Here is a 20,583-nt window from a genome sequence, read left to right on the forward strand (position 1 = left end):
ATAAAAAACAAAACAAAACAAAACAAAACAAACAAACAAAAAACCCCAGTCTTTTGGGTTGGTTTTTCCTTTTTTTTTTTTTTTTTTTTTTGGCCCCAAACCCCAGCGCCTCCTCGCCCCCTCCCCACCTTCGCGCCCCTTCTCCCTCACGGCCACAGGCGCGCGCGCCCCGGGAGGCGCGGCCGCCTCCAGCCAATGGGCGGCGCGGGCGCGGGCGGGGCGGGGCCAATGCGGGGCGGGGCGGGGCGAACGGCGGCGCCGCGGGGCGGGCGGGACGCGGCGGGAGCCGGCGGCGGCGCCGCGCGCAGGTGAGCGGCCCCGGGGACCGGGCGAGCCCCGCGCACGGAGCCCCTCGCCAGCCGGCGACGAGTGGCGCGGCGGGGGGGACGGCCCGCGGGGACAGTCCACGGGCAGCGTCCCGGCGGCGGAGGGGACGCGGGTGGGATGCGGGTGGTCGGCGCGGGTGGACGCGGGCGGCCGCCGCATCCCCCGAGCTGCGGGAGTCGCCGCGGCGGCGCGGCCGGGGATGCGCCCGGCAGCTGCAGCTCCGGAGGTGATGATTTTACCCAGCTGAAAAATAAATAGGAAAAAATAAAATCCTCCTGAAAGCCGGGGTTTTGAGCAGTTTGAGCAGTGCCAGCCATCTCTCGCCCTTTTCTCGAGGGGGCAGAGAAGAAGGTAAGAAGTGCGGTGAGCTCCGTGCACGTTTGTCACGGCTTCCTAACCCTCCTTGCTGCCCCTGGGATCAGCCTGAGCTGCTCGAAGTTTGGGTTTTCTCGTGGGTCGGTGCCGTGGCCTGAGCTGTCCTGCCCTGCCGGGTCTCGGAGCGCACACCTGGCAGCCAGGCTGGCGTGAGAGGGGCTTATCTTCCTCTGTGCTCGCCTTGGCTCCGAGGAACAATAACCTGCAGCTCCCCGTGGCCTGTGTGCAGTGAACAAGGAAAACTGCTGGTCCTGCAGTGATACCACTTTCTTCATCTGCTCTGATGAAGGTAAAATTACCGTTCTGTTGTTGTTGTAACTTAATGGAAAAGGTTTTGTTTAATAGGGAGCTGTTGCTTTTCTGTTTACAGTAGTCTGCAATTCCACATTAATCTTCCCATCATGTGTTAACTTCCTCCCTGTGAGGCATCTCTGGCAGCTTCAGTTTGCTCTGGAGTTTGACATGGGATGGCTTTGAAGTGTTGCTTTCGAAACTGGATAAGGCGAGCAGAGAGCCACTATCTCAGTTGCTTGAAGAGAAAAGCCAAAGCCAGCGTGCTGGGGCTGTGCTCCAGCCTGTCCTGTGCATGGTTTGCTGTGTGAGTCCTGTGCTTGGGCTGGGGTGCCTGGTGTGAATGGGATTAAATTCCAGGCAGAGCAATAAATTTGCTTTCCTGGGTTTGCTCCCGTGGCTTTTGCCTGGAGAAGGTCAGATCTTAGCAACCAGGAGTGCAATCACCAGGCTCTTATAATTCCAGCAAGGAGTTCAGGCATGTCATGGGTTGATATGGTCTGAAGGCTGGGCTTTAAGTCACAATGGGTGCCAGGCCACTGGGTCCCAGCAGATTTCTTTCCATGAGGGAAGCTGTGTTGGCTGGTGTGAAGTTCCTTCTGTCTGGAGCTGTCCCAGCTATTTCTCCAAGAGATTGGGATGGATCTTGTGGGTTGGAGTGGGGTATGTGTCCTGCTCCCAGGACAGCTCCTGGCTTGGAGAAGGTGGACAGAGCTGCCTATTCAAAGGGGCAAAGCTGCAAGGGGACCTCACCTGTCCTGGCATTGCCTCAGAGCAGTGAGCTTCCCCTTCACTCCACACAGCCAGAAGACGCTGTACTTCTGCCATGGCTTTCAAAGCCTGTGCTGCTGCTCTGTGCTCTCTAATTAATGTGTTCATTAAACCCTAAATGTCTTTGCCTGATAGAATTAATCGTCCTTGCACTAGCTAGCCTTTCAAGGCCAAGCTTTTCTTTGACTGGGAAGGTTGTGGGATTTCTCTTCCCCTACTGGGCTCTTGTGGGGTGGCTGCAGTAGGAATGTGCTCAGCCTGCAGCAGAGGGGATGTCTGGAAGGATGGTGTCACAGTGTTCTCTTTGCTGGAGCAAGAAGCACTATTTAGGCAGTGGTCATGACAAACCTTCTGTGTTTTAGACCTTGGCTGGGTGTGAAGAGGTGGCACTGTGCTGCGTCACTGTGCTTCAGCCAAGGCTCTGCTTGCAGAGGGGAGCATCTCTTTTTGCTGATACTTGTTCCCTGAAGTTACTGAAGGATGTTTTAACCCTGTGTTTGTGCCACTTTCTGATGAACTGTGGAAAGAACAGTTCTGTCTGAAAGCCAAATCTTCTCTTCAATGTCAATGCTGAACTTAGAAGAGCCTTTACAGGGTCGTTGCTACCTAGGGACAGGGGAAGGAGAAACTTCTTTTGTAAGAGGCTTCAGGAAAAGGCTGAGGTTGCTGGATGGCTTCTAGCAGGTTGGCTTTGGTCTCCAGAGGAGGTATCTGCCTGGCCGAGGGGCAGAGAGGATAAATCCAGGCACAGCAAGCTAGTGGAGAAGGGATGTGTGTTGGTGAAGAGCTCGGTGTGAGGATTTTGTCAGTGCTGGAGCTGTGGTAGGCAGTTTGGTAGGATGTGAAATCAGTATGTGCAATTAGTCTGCCTTGGGAAGATGCCTGGAGAGAGGGTACCCTTTGGTGCCCTAAAGCAGAGGTGGATGATGGGCAGGCGCACTGCTGATGGGTCTGTTCAGCTGCTCAAAGCCCTGAGAAATGCTGGGTGTAGGGGGAAGCAGGTTCTGCCTGTGTGAGAGATCTCCCTCGGCTCCAGGGCTCTGTGGGGATGCTGAGTGAAGCAACACAAGCAGGTGAAATGGTTTGTGTGGCGTCAGCAGCAGAGCCCAGCTTTGGGCAGCATCAGGCCATAACAGGAGCTCTCCTGAGTGGGAAGGAGGATGGGGAAGTAGGATTTTTGGGTGGGTTTTTACCTCTAACTTGGTGGGGCGGGGGGAAGACTTCTCCTGCACAGCCTCTGGCAGGTGCATTCTGCTACTTTCTGCTGCAGCTTGGCAGGTGGAGAGGGAGGCTCAGGAGGCTGAGCCATCCCTTTGCTGAGAAAGAACAAGGAAGCAAGTTACCCCTTCATATTTGGGATGAAAACAAGGCCTGAGCTGTCAGCCTAAAGGCCAAGTACAGCGTTGGTATGAGATAAAATGTTCTTGGCTTGTGTCTTAAACTGCAGCGAAGCAGACCCCTCTGAGGACAACCAGGTATTCAGCAACCCTTGTGAAAATTCTTCCTCTTACGTCTTTGTCTTCATCGGTTGCTCCTCTGATTTTCAGTATTTTTTTTTCCATTTTTTCTTTGGAGGGGCACAGGATGTCACTTGCTTTAAGAAGCAAACATCCAGCATTGAGGAAGGTGACCCAGTCACCAAAAATATGTGTTTGAAAACAGAATGTGTGTGGCTGGCTGTGGGAATGATTGAAGTGTGCAAAGCAATCGTTGACATAATGCAGTCATCGAGGCAGGTCTGAAGATTGGTTAGGGATATTTGTCATGGATGAAGGGTCAGGTACAGCTGGTAAATGAATGATACCAAAACATGATATATGGTTGAACATGTTGTTTTAATTAAGACAGTGGTTAAGCTTAGCATGGTTGGAGAAAAGTGTCTGAAACCTTCTAAAGAGAACAGATCCTAATAACTGATAAACTGGAGAAGGAAACTCATCTGAAAGATGGTGTGGTGGGAAGGAGCCACAGTGATTTTCATCCATGAGTGGGAGGGTGGCTGTTGATTTGTGGTGGTGGGTGAGGTGTGAGTACATGTGTTCCAGCCCTTCAGAAACAGGGGTGGTTCTCAGGCTTCTGTGTATTTGGCCACAGGTGGTGACTTTACAGATTGAGTCCTTAATCACAGAAAAAGTTTTTATAGACTATGTCATTGAGATGCAGTCAAGATCTGCATCTAACTTGCTTAGGAATTTGCAGCCTGGATTTGTTGGTCACTTCTTCTACTGGTTTAAGTTTTTAGAAAGATTTTCATGTTTCATTGCACTCTTCAGTTTTATTACATATTTTATATATTCGTACCTAGTTTATATATTAGATATTCACTTTATTTTATATTTTTGGCACAAGTGATATGGATATAAACAGGAAGAAGCACAAATGTCATATCTGTCAAGTACCTGACACTGGAGAGATTTTGTTGCTTGTTTTCAGGTGCTGGTGTCCCTGGATGGGGAAGTCTCTTGAAAGCCCAAACCCTTTTGAGGACACAGCTGGCAGCTGAAAGGGAGAGCTGTCCCGTGGCAGCTGGAAGCTTCATATCCCACAAAGCTGCTGGTTTAGGGAGTGAACCTGGCCGAGTATGAACCCTTGTATTTTATTTCTTGATGGCACCCAGTGCATGAGCTGAGTCATGCTTTGTGCATAAGGTGTGGTTTGTTGAGGACTTGTTTCTTTTGGGTTGCTGCCCTGGGAAGGCATTACTTTTGGGTGAGTACTGCTGAAATAGTTGTAGTTCCTTTTGCTAGCGTCTGTGTGGGATTAATTTAGGCTGCTTGTGTCTGGGGTGATTTCAGTGTTTCTGCAGAGCGGTGGCTGTGAGATGTTGTGATGAATTCTTCAGTATTGTTCAGTAAATTTATGGTGAAGTTGTTATCTATTTAACAGTGACTGCTCTAATTGTTCTGGTGTGAGTGTAAACAGCAAGGCTGTGATGTGCTGGAGCAGCATTTGAATATGTGTCTTTCTGAGATGCAGACATGCTTCTCCTTTCTCCTGTTCCTGGGTTGTAGTCTCTGTGTATGCCTTGGACAAGCAGAAAAGCCATGGAAGCCCAGCTTTCCTTTCTGCTGGTCCTGGTGCCGAGTGGCATCTGCTTCCCTGAGGGCAGTGGAACCAAATTCATGGCCTCACTTTTTTTGCTGCCTTCTGCAATTCCCTGTCTCCAGTGGTTTCCACTGACTCACAGCAGTATGAGTGAGGACTGTCCTTTTTAGAGCTGGGATGTTGGTGGGAGTCCTTGCTGCAGAGCAGAGGGGCCTGTATTAAGCCCAGAGCTCTGTGCCAAGGTGGAAGAGAGCAGGTCCCTGAAGCCTGCAGTTCCTGTGCAACATCCCATTAATATTTTTGGGGTGTGCTGATTGCTTTTCTCAGCCAGGTGACACTGTGATTTTGTGACCTTGTGAGGACAGAGCATTGAGTGCTGAGGAAACCCAGGCTAAATAACACTTTCTGAGGATGTGTTAGTGTTGTATTTGTGACTGATTGGGATTGAGGTGAGAGTGTGAATCAGTGGTCCCAGGGGATGTGAGAACATCCTACCCTGCTGACCTGGTCTGTGGTGCCTGTGTGTGACAGTTCACTGCTGTGCTGGAGCACTGCTCCCTGTCAGGTGCTGCTGTTCTCCTCCTGCTGGTGCTCAGCTGTGCCTCTGCTGCAGAGTTTGGTCACAATTCTGTGAGTGAGCAGTCTTGTGAGTGCAGCAGAGCTGGGACCACCCACTCCATAGTTTGTCTTGGTTTTGCTTTGCTTTTGTAGAGTGTATTTATTAACTCAAAGACTGTTTTGCTATCATGAGACTTTATCGTGGGTGCCAGTCTCTTCTTCCCTCTCCCACTCCCAACAGTAGTTCAGATTTCCATTCTACAGAACAGAAGTGAGTCCTAAACCCCCAAAAGAGCTGCTGTGGATGGATTTGCTGTACACAAATAACATGGGCACAGCCCTCTGAAGCCCATGGTTGGAGGCTGTCACATCTATAGTAGATAAAGCTGAAAGAATCGGACAACAGTAGCAAAAAAAAAAACCAAACAAAAAAAAAAAAAAAAAACCAAACAACAAAAAAAAAAAAAACTGAGGAGTCAGCACAGCTTTGCAGAGTAGTGTGTGCATGTGTGTACCTACCCGAGGCTGGTCTAATTAGCAGAGCTCCCCTGCTGTCCTGCTGAGTCCAGCTCTGTCAAAGTTACTCTCAGCTACCTCCTGCCCGTGTTCTTACTCACCATGGTACTGGCAGCACACAGGCACTGCCAGAGCTTTTCTCCTGCCCCTGGACCTCCTCATGTGCTGGATGCTGCTGGTGGCCTTAGTCTGCTCTGCTGCTCTAACGTGGTGTCTCAGAGAGAATTTGGGATGCTCAAAGGACCCCTGCCTAGAAGAGGGTCTGTAGCTGTTGCTTCATGCTGCTACCAGACCCTCCCTCCCCCTCATTCCAGCCCAGCCCATGGAGTCCTGACTGTGGACAAGGAGCTGAAAGATGTGTGAGCTGCCTCCTCATTAGGAGCCTGGCAGGGATGTGATCTGAGCATGAACCAGCTCCACTGGGGAAGGAGGCTTCCTTCCTGCAGCATGTGAGCAGTGCTTGATGGTGGCGTGCAAGAAAAAGGATGAATTTGCCTCTCAGCGAGTTGAGTGCTGCCTTGGAGAAGTGTGTTCTGTTGCTTCAGAGCTTCCTCCCCTGTCTTTTGCCGGTGCTTACAGGTCAGTGTGGAAAACTGGGAGGAAAGGAGAGAGACCTGGGTTTGGATACTGGTGATGGTGATGGAAGGTGGTTAACCCTATGCCAAAGAAATGAAAGTACTTGAAAGGCAGGAGGACCTGCTGCAGTGTTCCTGTGACAAATTATTACAGTACACATGTGGAAGCCAACCACTTAAATGAGTCAAGTCTTAATTTTGATACTTCCTAACACCTGGTTTTGGAAATTCTGTCTGGGTAGTGCTGTTCTGGGATACTATTTGTGCTGGAACCAAGGGTTTGGGTCTGCTTGCTAAGGGTGTGCCTGCTTCAAGTGGCAGTGTGAGGACAGGGAAGTCATCTGCTGACCTCTCACTGATGAGGTGCTTTGATGCTGAAATCTGGAGTGACCTTTCTGTGGCTGTCAGGCAGCTTGACTGGCAAAGGTTAATGATGTCTCAGGCTAGCAGGTAGGGTGTAAAACAGACCTAAGGTGAGTCTTTCAGCCCTTCTGTGTCAGCACCTCATCCCCAGGCTGAAAGATGGGGCTGGAAAAGTGAAAGATGTCCAAGTGCAGGTTGTTAGGCCAGTCCTTGCTGAGTGCAGGGGGAACAGAAATGTGTCCCCTCAGGGCAGGGTATGGGGTTACTGCATGAGCAGGGTGTGAATTGTTATAACGGTGAGAACAAGGTCCTCTGGCTCAGCTTGTCCTCTGGTAGTAGTGGGCATGAATTTCAGTGTTCTCAGCTGTGTTATTAATGTGCACTTCCAGGTTAGAGAGATCAGGCATCTCTTCCAGGATGCTGTGTCCTTTCTCCTGCAGTTTGATGTGAGCAGTGCTTGTAATTTGCCTTGAAGAATGGTGAGAAGGCATGCTTTATTCATAGCAATTGCTGGGAGTCCATTCCTTAATGCTAGACGAGATTGATTTAAGTCTGAATGCAGAATGGAACTGGTATTTTTGGTTAATTTTCAGAATTTGCTGTTTCCAAGGAGCTCAAAAGTGTCTGTACTCCACCTGAATGCCACTGGATCTGTCTTCCATGCAGAGTTATTATCAGAGGTGCAAGAGGACAATATGAGATTGTCCCACCTGTGGGAACTGATTCTCAGCCACCAGAAAGAGCAAAACCAATACAGCTTTCCTTGTGCTCATCCAAACATCTGCCTGCTTGCCTCATTGTTTATTGTGTTAAGAGCATAAACTTCACAGCAGGGACCAGCATTTTCTCTGTGCAGCATCAAGCCCAGGTGATAACACTGTCTGAAGTGCCACAGTAATGGAAAATAAGCCTCCAGATCTGAGTCAAAAAATGGCAGCTGCTCTGGGGATGCACAGAGCATTCTTGTTACGTAAAGAGATGTCTTCTGTTTGACTCCAAAAGCAGCATGTTGCTGGGCTGCCTTTGGTTCAGTGCCTGCCCAGAATCCCAGGGGAAGCCCCCTCCCCTCCCCTCATCCCCAGGGAGGTCCCTGGCTCTCCCTGCTCTCCCTTGCCTGCTCCATGCCCAGGTGCACCAGCCTCCTGCTGATGCCATGGCTGCAGTGCCAAGGCATTTTTGAGGTTTTGCTGTGAACTGGATAAAACCACCTGGATTCATTGAGGTTGCTTTGTGGTTACTGCAAAATGCCAAGAGTCTCATTCCACTAAGGCCTTGTGGAGGAAATGAAACCCAGAGTATTTAATATTCCGTGCTCTTTAGGTATGAATAAATTTTTCCTTGCCCTGAAATCTTCTCTTGCTGTGAAATCCATTCCACTCTCTTTGTCTAAGACAATCAATCTCCTTCCTTTCCTCTCTCCTCCCATGCCCCAGCTTTTATTAACCTAGAAATGTGCTGACATTTCACCATCAAACTGGTTATGGAGCTCTGCAGAGTGTTTTTGCAAGTTGTCAGTGTAGCTGCCTGCAAAAGAAGGGGAAAATGGCTCAGAGTTGCACATCTCCTGGGGAATTTTGCTTTCCTAGCTGATGGCTTTCTGCAAAAGTGTCTGACAGCCCTGTCCATGTCCTGGTCTGTCTGTTCCACTCAAAAGGAAGAGCATCATTGTGTTTCAATACATTTATTTTGGCAGTGCTCCCTCCTGTAGCAATCCCTGTTCCACCATGCAGGTGAACTGACTGGAGCCTGTCTGGAGCTGTCCCTTCCGCTGTCATCTCCTGTGCCTCACTCAGTGCCTCTGCAGTTGTTGTTCTGCTTTCTTGGCAAGAAGCCTGTGCCTCACACCGAACCTCCTCCTGCTGCACTGCCCAGGAGGCTGAGCTGTCGCACACAGGAGTTGTTTAGTTCTGCAGTAACCTGGGTTGGTGGCAGGTGTGGCTCCTGAGGGGCCTGAGTGAAGCCCCTGTGCTTTCCTGGAGCAGGTACAGGTGGCTGCACTGAGCTGAAGCTTGTTTGGACCTGACACTTGAAGCAAAGTCATCCCAACCACTCCTTATTTGCTGGCATTGAGAAACGCCATTTCCATAAGCAAGTTGGCTATTCCAAAGTCCTTGACCTCCTCTGAACCTCTCTGTGGCCCTGGCATCTCCCAAGCTGAGCAGTGCTGGTAGTTGGGAAGTCTGAGCCAAACTCCATCAGCTCTCCTGATGTCTTCCAGCCTAGCAGTGCCTGGCTCCTGCTGCCCTGCACAGCCCCGTCCCCTGGCTGGACAGTCCCGTGGAGAGTCACCAGAGCCAAAGGATTTGGGGGGTCTGCTGAGCAGCTCCTGGAGGCACGCAGGAAGCCAAGAGCTGGAGCACAGGCTGCTGAGCTGGGGAGGGTGGGAAAGCCTGTCCAGGAGGGACTCTGAAGGTGCTCTGAAGTGCTCTGCTCTCACTGTTAAATCTGAACAGCCACAGCATCACATAGTTGGGAACCTGGCCTGCAAAACCTGGAGCCTTAAAGGATGACAGGGAAAGGAATACAACACCCCTGTGATGTGCCCCTGGGCTCTATGGCCTTGGGAACCCACATCCTCCTTGCCTTGCTCCTGGGGACTAACGGGACTGCTGGGAACACTGCTGGATGTCACTGGGACCAGCTGAAGCTAGTCAAGGACTCAGAGAAGCAAAGCAGTTCCTTTACTTCGGAAGCTGCAATGGGAACACCTCCTAGGCGCTGGGGAGGGTGGTGCTGATGCTGATGAAAGCAGATTCCTGACATTAATACCAGATGGAATGCAGCTGCTCCTTCATGTGAGGAGCTGGAAGCCTTTGGGTTCCCCATACCTCTCACAGGTGCTGGGAAGCAGCTGCTCCTTCCATGGTGCCAGGCAGGTCCTACATCCACCTCTGCAGTGTGTCAAACCAAACATGCTCTGCTGATTGGGCTGGGCAGAATCTCCTGTCAAATTATTTGTTCTGGTTACAATTTTGTCTGCTTTGGAAACTTGGTATTTTCTAGTCTTTCGAGACCACCTCCCAGAAAGCATGGGAATTGTAAGTATTTAGACATATAATAATGATGTAATTAAAATCTTTAATTTTATTTTTCTTGTTTGAGTGTAATTCCTTTGATTTAAAGGGTGGTAGTAGCTAATTGGATTCTGGGACAGACTTGCACAGGCAGCCGGTGGGGAGGGACTGCAAATGAGTCTAGCCAGGAAATTGCACATTTAAATATAGTTCTTGGTAGGGTCAGCAAACACCCAAGGGACAAATTAAGAGCAAAATTTCTACTGTAATGTGTTCATTTAGCTGCAGGCATAATCTTAAGGAAAACAAGGAAGTTTGGGAGTGAGAGGAGCAAGCTTCAGGGTAGATGTCCCTTCTGTAGTGCATTTGTGTGCTGCTGCAGGTCTCTCCTTGGCAAGTGCATCCTTCTCCTGGCTCTGGGCTGTCTGGTACATTGGCTGATCCCAAGAAGAAACCTCTGAAGGGATTTTTGGGTTTGTGGGTGTTAGTGGCTTCACTGGAGGATGGGAATCCATAGTTCACATAATGCTGTGGGGCTGCGACTGCTGTTAGCAGCTTTGGCACAGATCACCTGGATCACACTGTGGGAGGGAGATGGGACCAGCCACCACCTCATTCCTTGGGTTAATGGGGGACAGCTTTCCCTGGGAGGCTGCTGCCTTCTTCCCAAATGGCTGCCTGGGATGGGGCATCCCCTCCCCTGGGTTCTGGCCTGCTTCTCTGAACAGGCATTCAGGAATGTGAATGGAGTCTGTGGCGTGAGATGGATTTGGCCAAAAAAAAAAAAAAAATTCAGGGAATCAAAGCACTGGAATTGTCCCTTTGGAAATCTGCAGCCTTGTGTTTTTCCTGTTGGGACCCATGACCCTGTCACAGATGGACAAGGTCATTGTCCCTGCTGGGGACATGTGTGAGGAGTAAGCAGCCAAAGCCCAGGATGCAGGACATGGAGCCCATCTGGAGTAACCCCTGGCTGAGAGCCAGCACTGCTCCCAGGTTTGACTAACAACATTGATTTTCCAGCCCTGCTTATTTCTTGATTCAGGCACAGCTCAGACCATGCAGCAGAGCTCACCTACTCCCTGGTGGCACTTAGGGAACAGTCTGAGTTAGTCCTTGGCAATTGTAATTTCCCTTGAAGGCTAAGTTAAGTGTTGCTGGTGATGGGAGATGCAGAAGAGCAGCTTGTTTTATGTTTCCCAGGACCTCAGACCCAGCTCTTGGTGCTTCCCCTTTCATTTTGACTGTGTCCCCACGGGAAGGCCACATCTTCAGGGAGGGAGGCAGAGCTTGTTGGGAATGAAGCCTGATCCCACATCCCTCCCCCCCTCTCTGGAGAGCTGCAGAGCTGTTCCCTCTAGCTGAATAAGATTCCACAAAAGCTGGGGATCATCCCACCTCACTTGCAGCGTATCCACTGGAGGGAGAGCTGCCTGACAGGTCTGCAGGTGTGACCAATTGCATTGTGCATCACTTGTTTGGTACATTCTAATTAAATTGTTATTAATTATTTTCTCTTCTTTTTATATCCTATTAACCTGTTTTTATCTCAACTCACAAATTTTACATTTTTCCCCCTCAGTTCTCTCCCCCATTCCTGGAGAGGGATCTGTGAGCAAGCAGCTGTGTGGTGTTTACCTGCCTGCCAAGTTAAACTACAACATTTAAGCTCTGTTTTTAAAGCCTGCTTTGATTCTAAGCTCTTTGAGCCAAAGCTTGCCTTTCTTAAAGCATTAAGCACAGTGGGGCACTGAGCTCTCTATTAATTGATGCTGTTGCCAGGCTATTGAAAAGTTGTAATAACGTGGCCAAATTTTCAAGTGTGGTCTAGGCTTTCTGCCTGGATGTCAAAAAGGGAAAGCTAATTACAGTGTGAACCAAGGAGAACAGGCTGACTGGAAGGAAATGTCATTAAGGTTCTCCTCAGGTGCCAGGTCAGCCCATGTCAAATCACAGCTTCCTCAACTCTAAATTTCTTCCTCCTTCCCTTAAATTACTGCAAGTGATTTCTTGCAAGTGTAACCACCTTTTATAACAAGAGAATGAAAACTGGCTGTTTTCTTTAAATACAAACAGTAGAGGCTGGGCTGGGGTTGCAGAAGCAAATAGAAGTGGTCATTTTTCTAACCTGGCCCTGTAGCACTGTGCAGCGTGCCTGTGCTGGCTGCCTGCTGACCCTGGGCTGTGGTCGGTGGGGGTGTGTGGTTTTTCCTCTCTGACACCCTGTGGAATTGGTGTGGGGATGCCTGAGCTCCCCTGTTTGTCTGGTGTGGCACAAATTGTGCTTCCTGAGCAGTGCTTGTCGTGCTGCAGAGCTCAATTCCCTACAGCGTTGTGGAGACTGAAAAAATAGCTTCAGATGGGTTGTAGACAAATTCAGAGATGTTCTGTCAGGGCTCCCTGAGTGACTGCTTGAAACCAGGAGGTGCTGTCAGGAGGCCAAACTCTAAACTTTTCCTCATTATTATAACTATTTTTAAGCTCTTAGTTTCTGCAGCAGCATTCCTCCCAACATCCACTGCTGGCCACTGTTAGAGACAGAAATCAGGGCAGGGTGGATACATGGCTTGACTCAGTGTGGCTTTTCCTATAAATGATCTGCTGGCTTGTTTTCTAGAAGCTCTTGAGCTGCATCTCAGACTTGGTGTTGGTTCAGGAAGGAACAGCAGTCACAGTTCCATAAAGCACATGTGGGGAAAGTTTCATCTCTTGCAGCTCCCTCTCAACATGGAAGGTCTTGGTGTCAGCTAGAGCTGGGTAGGACTAGAACCATGTAAATCAGAGCTTTTTGTAAAAAAAAAAATAAAATTTAATCTGTTTTCCTTCTGAAATGAGACGCTGTGTGGAGCTCAAGGTGGATACCTGCTGTGTGTCTCTGTCTAATCAGTCCTGTCTCTCACTCTGCAATCCATCAGCTTCTGGAGCCTTTGTCCTCCTGGACTCAAGTGTCCTGCAGAGATTAGGGCTCCAAGGATTTGTTACAAGTTCTTAAGAAAATGGATGTCCAGGTGGAGGGGGAAGATGTTATGATGAGGGAAAAGTGAGGGGCTCCAGTCATTACTTCTGCTCATACCAGGACAAGGTGGCTTATGCTGCTTCTCTCACCTTCAGTCTCTTTCCTGCCATCATTCTGGTGCCATTCTTTCCCTTTTCCTGCCCTTGATGCTTGGTCCTCGAGAATCCTTGTCCTGTGACCACTTCTGAGGGTCAGCAGGGACTGCTCTGATTCAGGGCTAGGCTGCTGGGAGAGCACTGCTGGCCAAAATTTGGGTTATTTGGAGAAGCAATGGACAGTGATGGTGGGGTGTGTAAACATCAAGCCTCACAGCTACTGCATGTTCTCTGTGGTGGAGCAGAGACACTTTGGAGGTCCAGGATGCAGGTAGGTTGCCTGACAACAAATTTTACAGAAACCTGAAGCCTAAGAGAGCTTAGAGCCCTTCACTGCACTGCCAGCAAGGCTCACTTGGCTCACTCACATTGCTACACTGATGGAGCTCGTGTCACTTTTCATCCTCTAGGATGGTCCACCTTGGACTGCCATCCTGAGCCTTTCTGAGACTGTTTTTCCCTTTAAAATTTCACCTGGGAGCTTCCACAGGACACAGAATTTGTAGTTCTGTCTTTAATACTTCATTGTTCTCCTGCAGTGTTGAGCCCCCTTGCCCAGAGGGAGGAAGATGCTATGGTTTGAGGTCAGGGTAAGCTGAGGAGTGTCAGATTAAGCACAAATGTATCTCCATGTCCCAGATCACAAACCACTGAAGGAGTTGGTGGGATGTTTGCATGTGGGCAAACGCAGTCCAGCTCGAGTGCTGGCTAATAAAGAGTCTAGTACAGAAAATAAAATCCTCAGAGGAGATTTAATAACTGGGGAGAATAATTGTAAACTACTTCAGAATATTAACCAAAGGCTGAATGCATCCAATTAGCTTAATGAAGCTGGGTGGTTGGGTTCTTTTTTAATCAAACAGATGGGCAAAACATTATGCAGAAAAAAATGAGATCTGAATACAATGAACACATTTAATTAACAAATAAAAGACAGAGAAAGGGTTTGTTTTTCAACTTGAGAAGTGAAAGATTCTACTGCACTAAATACTCAAAAAAGAGGCTTAAATGTCATGGTGTCTTGAAAGTCTCAGATACTTACAATTTTCACTTGCAACAGCTTGGGTGTTTGAGATGGGGGGGTCAGCCTGGGGCTAGCTGCACCTGCAGGCAGGTGAGCAGGTGTGGAGGCAGAGATGCATCACCAACCCCACCGTGCTGCAGAGCCACGGGCAATCCCTGGCTGCTGGTGTGGGCTGTCCCCAAGGGCAGGCTCAGCAGCAGTAACCTAAGCTGTGCTCCAAAACCTTTCCCCTGCCTGTCGGTGGTCACCTCTGTTCTGCAGAAGGAGGAAGCCAGGGCTCCTGGGTTAATCAGGTGTGAAGTCAGTGTGCTTGGTGTGGTGCTGGTCAACGTCCTTAGTGTTCAGGAGACCTGTGGAGTGTTTCTCTGGTGGCCTGTGCTGTGTCCTCCTGTGTGGAGCTGCTGCAGCCACCCGCCCGTGATGCTGCTGGCCCCAGTCAGGGGGAGCAGTTCCAGCACTGGTTTCACTGTCCTTGCAGCCCCATTCCTGCTGGTGCCCAGTGCAGACAAACTCCTCTCCTGCCTGTCTGACCAGTTTTACTGGGCTAGGAAACCTGGTGCAAATCAATGCCTTCCCTCTCCAGCCAGGAGACTCCCCTCCATCCAAACCTGCAGTGCTTATGTAAGTGTGAAATACAGAGCTGTAATATCAGTCTTGCCAAGGCTGGGAGTGTTTGCTCTAGCCAATAAGCTGAACAAGCCATTGATATTAAGCCTATAATAATAACACCTTGTAGCTAAAGAGTGTGTTTTCCCCATTGCTGGATTACTCAGCCCTTTTCTTTTGAGGCAGTGTTGAACAAAAGCAGACGTTCCCAGACTGTGTTTAATTAAACACAGCTCAGAGATCTCTTCATTTCAGGGCTGTGAGGATGTTGCTCTGCAGTCTCATCTCCAGGGCAGCTGGAAATGGAACTTGTGCTCTGCCAGTGCATGGGCTGGGCAGGTCACTGTCTCCTGCCCAGATGTGCCTCTCCAGATGTGCCCAGTGGTGTGGAAATCCCAGACAAGCTCACATTTGTGAAGACCACAGGCTCCAGCTGCTTTTGAAGCTTTTGGGGCTTGGTCTGAGCTGTGTAGCCCATGCAAGTGGCAGCTGAGCCAACATGCTTTACACTGCAACTAAGATTTGAGGTGCTAATTTCTACCTGCTTCCTTTTTTGGTTGCTAATGCAGCTGTGGGAGCATTTTGAGTGCAGTGGCCTGGTTATCAACAATCACATACAAAGTGAAGGCTTTAATTTGAAGGCTCCTCATTTCTGCCTTAGGAGTTACCCATGAGCAGATGGTGATATGCTCTGGTTTTGCTTATTCTTGCAGATTATTTGCCAGATAATTTTTCTGACTAATCCTTTGGCCCATAGACTGTTTATAAACCTGGAGTCAGGTTTCGGGTAAAAACACTTGAGTTTGCAAATTTTAAAATCTGTTCCTGTGCTGGCTTGCTGGTGTCACTGTGAGCAGGAGACTCTTCTCTGAGTGGCAAATGCCCTCTGCACCATGGGGTGCTTCCACAGAGGAACCTCCTTCCCAGTGACAGGATGGGAAGAACAATGTTCATGCCTCGTTTGGGGCTCATTTTAAAGCATGATACGCTGAAGTTCTAACCCCAGCACCAGTGCTGTCATACAGATTGACCTCCCCTGAGGTCACATTGCTGTTTCAGGTGGCGTGGTAAGGAGGCACTTCTGCTGCCACAGAGTTTGTGTCCTGTGCAGGTGATGCTGCATAGCCACAGCAGAAGTTGGGGGATTTGCTTGTCTGTGGCTGGGCAGGACACTGGTATCAGTAGTGGTGGGGGCACTGCAGCCACTGGCACAGCTCTCCCTGAAAAGTGCTAAAATGCTGTGGTGATTATATTATTATTATTATTATTATTATTATTATTGGCTGCGGTGATGCTTTATTATTGTTGTTGTTATTACTATTATTGTTGTTGTTGTTATTGTTTCCCCCTCATCTTTTACCACCTCTACCTTTTAAAAAAATCAGTCCCTTGGATGTCTCTGGAGAGCTGGCAGTGGTAACTGCCTGACTGATTTATTCTGGTGTTTTAACATTTACTGGATTTACATAACAGCCAAACAATCTGTTTCAGGAGTTTAATATAAACCCAGCTCTAGTGAGTCACATCCATTTTAGCAGTAATGCAAAGAGAGGCAGCTGGGGGAGTGAGGAGGTGACTTTTTCGGGGTTTCTGCATGGGAATATATTTCAGGAATGGCTGCCTGAAATATCTCTGACACCTCATAGCTGAGTGATGCTGCCGGTTCTCCTCTGCCATCAGGGATTTGTTCTTAAACTTTGAAAGAGCAGTGGGTGCATCACATCAGGACTTCCATTGCTGCTCCCAGCTGAGTCTGGGGGCTTTTCCAGAGCTCCCCAGGCCCTGCTGTGTGTCCCTGGTACTCCACAGCCCCCCGTGTGTAAAATACCTTTACATGTATGTGCGTGCTTGGAGGAGGGAGTGTAGCTATGGGAGCAGCAAGATGAGGCCTGTAGAGATTTGCTGTTTGCTTTTTTTTTGAATTCAAAACCACGTAGCATTTGTTTGTGCCAGACTTTGTGGGCCTGGTCCCCAAGAGGTGCAGATCAGCACAGCAGCAAGTGGGGTACAGATGTGTGCCAGCATTTCCACCTGGGCTCTGGTGACCCATGTGCCAGTTCTGGGGACAGAGTTTGAGCTCAGCCAGGTGAGAGCTGGCCCTGTGCCCCTGGGCAGTCACAGTAAATGTTGGAGCTGTTGGGGAATCCCTGCAGGGAGTCCCCCCCAGCCCCTTCAGGGCTCTGGGACTCAGCTGGCAGAGCCAAGTGAGCAGGGCTTGTTCCTTGGGAGCAGCAGGAGTGAGAGCCATCAGGACAATTAACAGCAGGGGTTTCCCAAAGCGTGGTGTGTCACCTGTTGTCAGGGCTCACCCCCAGACTGGGGTGACCCCGAAAGATGGAAAGTCTCTCCTCCAACCCGTGTCTCCAAAGAAAGACTCAGTAGTCTTCTGTTGTCCGTTCTCAAGGTAGTTTATTGTGTGTTATCTAAAAGATTTCTCCCTGCGCTGCTGTGGTCCGTTCAGCAGTCAGGCAAGGGCACACTCCCCCTCCCAGGGGGCTGGTGCCCTCTTTTATATCACACATTACGTGTTAAATGTTTATGGTTTTTCCCCAATGCCCATCACCTATACTGAACAGTGACTTTCTACTCTGAACCAATCTGTGAGTGCCAACATCACCAAGAACATGGAGGTTAGGAAGAAGAAGGAAAGAGGACAGGGCACACCCAAGTCCCTTCATCTTAGAACTTCTGACCCCCATGTACAAAACTCAGACCCCTCTGTACAAGGACTAAAACCCCCTGTACAGCACTCAAAAATCCTTCCTCTCACTTTGTGACTACTTCTACTATAATATCTAAACTTTTGTGATTTCTTGTTCTTCCTGCAAGGTTGGTAAATTGTTCCATGGGTCAGGTTCAAAGCCGCAGGGGTCTGTGGCTGCATTCCAGGGTCTCAAATGCTTCTGACCTGGGCCCGGAACATCCAAGAGTGTCCAAGGGACATTCTGGGTTCCAACAACCTGTTGCCTCAGGTCCTTTCCAGGCAGTGTAATTTTGAGATTGTCCTACAGTTGTATGAACACAGCAAATCTCTGGAGCAGGTCTGCCATGGGCAGCCTGTCCCCTCCTGCTCCAGAGGCTCCAGAAAGTCACCTCTCTACTGGTGGGGTTGTGATGTGGTCCAGGAAAGTGGGTCTCCAGCTTGAGTTTTCACTTCTGAAAATCCCAAGCAAGACCCAGCTGGGTTTGAACAGCCTGGTTTGTGCTGCTGCCTGGGTTTGAGGTCGGCTTTTCAGCTAAGCAAGTGCTTCTCTTGCTGCTTATTTGAATTCTTGTCTTCAGAATGGAAAATAAATGCTGGCTGATGAGATCAATTACAGCACTAATTTTAGAGCATGCCAAACAGTAGGAAATTGTTTTCAATCTTCACTCTCATTTCTCCTTTATTTCACTCTTCCATTTGTGAAAATTGCCTTTGTCATGCTTCTAAGTGCCCAGTGATGTCCTGCTCACTGATATCTTTAGGCATTCTCTTCCAGACCTGTTTTCTGGCATTTCTTTGTTCACCCACTTGACATTGCAGTTAGAAGAGCTCTCTCCAGGGCTTAGGCAGCAGTGTTGGCACGATGCAGGCACTGAGTGCTTGGCCAGCTGGGGTGCAAGATGCCAGCAGAGCCCCTGTGAGCCCCCTGTGTGCTGTGGAGGCAGCACCACAGTGGAATTTCTTATCCTTGAGAGCCCAGGGCTTTGTAAGTCTTTCCAGTCCCACCCCAGCCTGCTTTCTCGATGAGCAAGAGGGAAAATATTAATTTCCCTCTCTTCTGGTGAAGAGTTTAAGAAGCAGTCCCAAAGCTTCAGTGTTTGTCCTTGGCATTAATGAATACCTGAGCCATTGCTCAAGAGGTTGGAGCAGGCAGCAAGTCAGGAATCAAAATGCTTCATCAGTGCCAGAGAGAACAGTGGTTCACAAAGTCCTAGGTTTTAGGACGTGATTCCTCTTCATAGATGGAAGGTCTCACTGGTTTGAGAAGAGCTTGGATGCCTGGCTGGTCTGCTCTGAAACCTCCAAGGTGACTGCAGACACCAGTCCCTCCCTTAGCCCTGCTCCTGGCTCACGGTGCTTGGCAGAGCCTCACTGAGCTCCAGATTAAAGCTGGTGGCACAAGTCCAGTTGTTTCACCCTGTGGACTTTTCAGAGGCTCTCTGGAATACATTTCATGGTTTTGACAACCACGTGTCCCTGACAGCAGCTGCTGTGACCGTCAGCACAGAGACTTGGTGCCTGCCCTGGAGGGCTTTGAAAATCTTCTCTCTCCTGCCTCCTGCTCCTTCACCCTCCTGTCATCCCTTGGCTGGCAGCTGACAGTAGCTTTATTCCTCACAAACAGCTGTCTCTTGCTCTTTCTTGTGCTGGAGAAGGGTGAAAATCTCCCTACTCCTACCAATTACCATCCCATGCCTGTCCCGGGAGTGCTCCCAGCCCTGCAGCTGCTCAAGGTGTCAGTCCCCTGGAATTCAGCTGGCGAATGTCTTCATAGTCTTTGTGAACATAGCTGAGATTAAACCCTGTACTGAACTAAATGTGGTAACAGCTAATCCCCTGGAGACAGTCACCTGGGCCCTGCTCGGTGAAAAGAGGCTTTGCTGCTCTGGTTAACTCCCCTGGCAGGAACATTAACTCCTGGTTCTCTTTGGAAATGAAAAGCATCTCTCCAGGAGAGTTGAAGGGATTAGGCACCAGCTGCAATATAAAGGTAGGTTTTTTGCACCTTCCTGATAAATTTGTAGCTTAAAAGTCTGGTCAGCCCTGGTGGGATGGGTGATTTTGGCTGAGTGTCCCTGGGCTGTGGTGGAGAGGAAACTGAGGCCAGTGTGGGGCGTCCCTGGGAGGATGGTGGTGGTGAGCAGCTCTTGGTCCTGACTGCCTGTCCTGGGGTGTCTTCAGGGCTCTGGGGCTCACTTTCATAAATTAAGCCCTCCACAGAGGGCTGAAGCTTGTTTAAACCTTGCTAAGAGCCAAATGACACTAACCTTTTCCAGCCTCTTAAGGCAAATGCCAACGGCTATGGAGAGCATTCCAGCTGTTTCACAACCCTGGTTCTTTTGTTGGGGGGAGATCTGCACTAATGTCTTGATTCTTACTTTTTAACACAACTCTTTGTTTCAAAAGCCCAATGTAGAAATTCTGTCTACGTTAAAAGCAAAGCTCCTATACTTCAGTGAAAGCACAGCTGGGCTGTGTTTTCAAGGTCAGGATTTGATCTTGGTGCTGGTTTCCATGAGGCTGCATGGACCAGCTGTGCCCTGGCAGGAGTGCAGGCTGAGCAGTGAGCGTCACATGTGACACTTGCTGAAGAGAGCTGTAGACCAGCAGCCCAGCTGACTGAAAGGATTAAAACAGCTGTATAAACGTTGTCCATAAAATAAGGCAAGACTGAGAAAAGTTTAAATACTTGTATTAAGTGTTCTTTTTTCAGAGCAAATTTGAATGCTCGAGTTACTTCCAAAATTCTGTTGCTTTTCAACCTGTCTTTCTCCTACAGAATTTTCTATTTTAAGTAAATAGCACAGGGTTAGCTCAGAAGGGAAAAGATACAAGTGTCACTGTTCAGAGTTTGCTTTATTGGTTAGATATTTATGGGAGACATTCAGGAAATGAGTAAACACTTGAAAGTATATGTATTATTTATTATTGTATCTGATTAATTACCACTTGAAACCTTTTGGTCGCTGCTGTGGCTCTCTGCAGTCTTCACCAAGCAGTGCTTCAGCAGAGTCTAATGTGGCATTTGTCCCAGTTAAGTGTTTCAGGAGATGCAAGTGCTGCAGTGGATTTATGGGCAGTGGGAGTTTGAGCAGTGGAAGGGGCCAGTGTGGCACTTGGTGCAGGCAGCAGGGGAAGTGAGTGAGATCTGGGCCTGGGGGTGCTTGGTGATGGCTCAGTCCTCCAGCCCCAGCAAGAGAACTTGCTGGCCCCAGTTTGTGGAGAAGCAGCAAGGTGGGGCTGACGTGTCTGACTCTGTCTGATGAAGTGATGACAGTCAGGAGTTTAAACTTGGCTCCCAAG

General features: G+C 49.2%; 1 protein-coding gene across 6 annotated transcripts in view; it reads left to right on the forward strand.

Moving 5' to 3' along the window:
* The first annotated feature begins 842 nt into the window (after positions 1-842).
* Positions 843-20,583, forward strand: part of CAMKK1 (calcium/calmodulin dependent protein kinase kinase 1) — a 90,632-nt gene continuing 70,891 nt past the window's right edge. For 3 of the 6 annotated variants that reach the window (XM_068210224.1, XM_068210225.1, XM_068210226.1), the window contains exon 1: positions 844-991. The gene's annotated coding sequence lies outside the window, so the exon portion shown is untranslated. Of the gene's footprint in view, positions 992-3,135; positions 3,160-9,487; positions 9,860-20,583 lie in introns of those variants that run through there. The other 3 variants (XM_068210219.1, XM_068210223.1, XM_068210220.1) reach the window with 3 other exon arrangements.

Source organism: Anomalospiza imberbis, chromosome 20 (genome assembly GCF_031753505.1).
Source record: "Anomalospiza imberbis isolate Cuckoo-Finch-1a 21T00152 chromosome 20, ASM3175350v1, whole genome shotgun sequence".
Classification (NCBI taxonomy): domain Eukaryota; kingdom Metazoa; phylum Chordata; class Aves; order Passeriformes; family Viduidae; genus Anomalospiza; species Anomalospiza imberbis.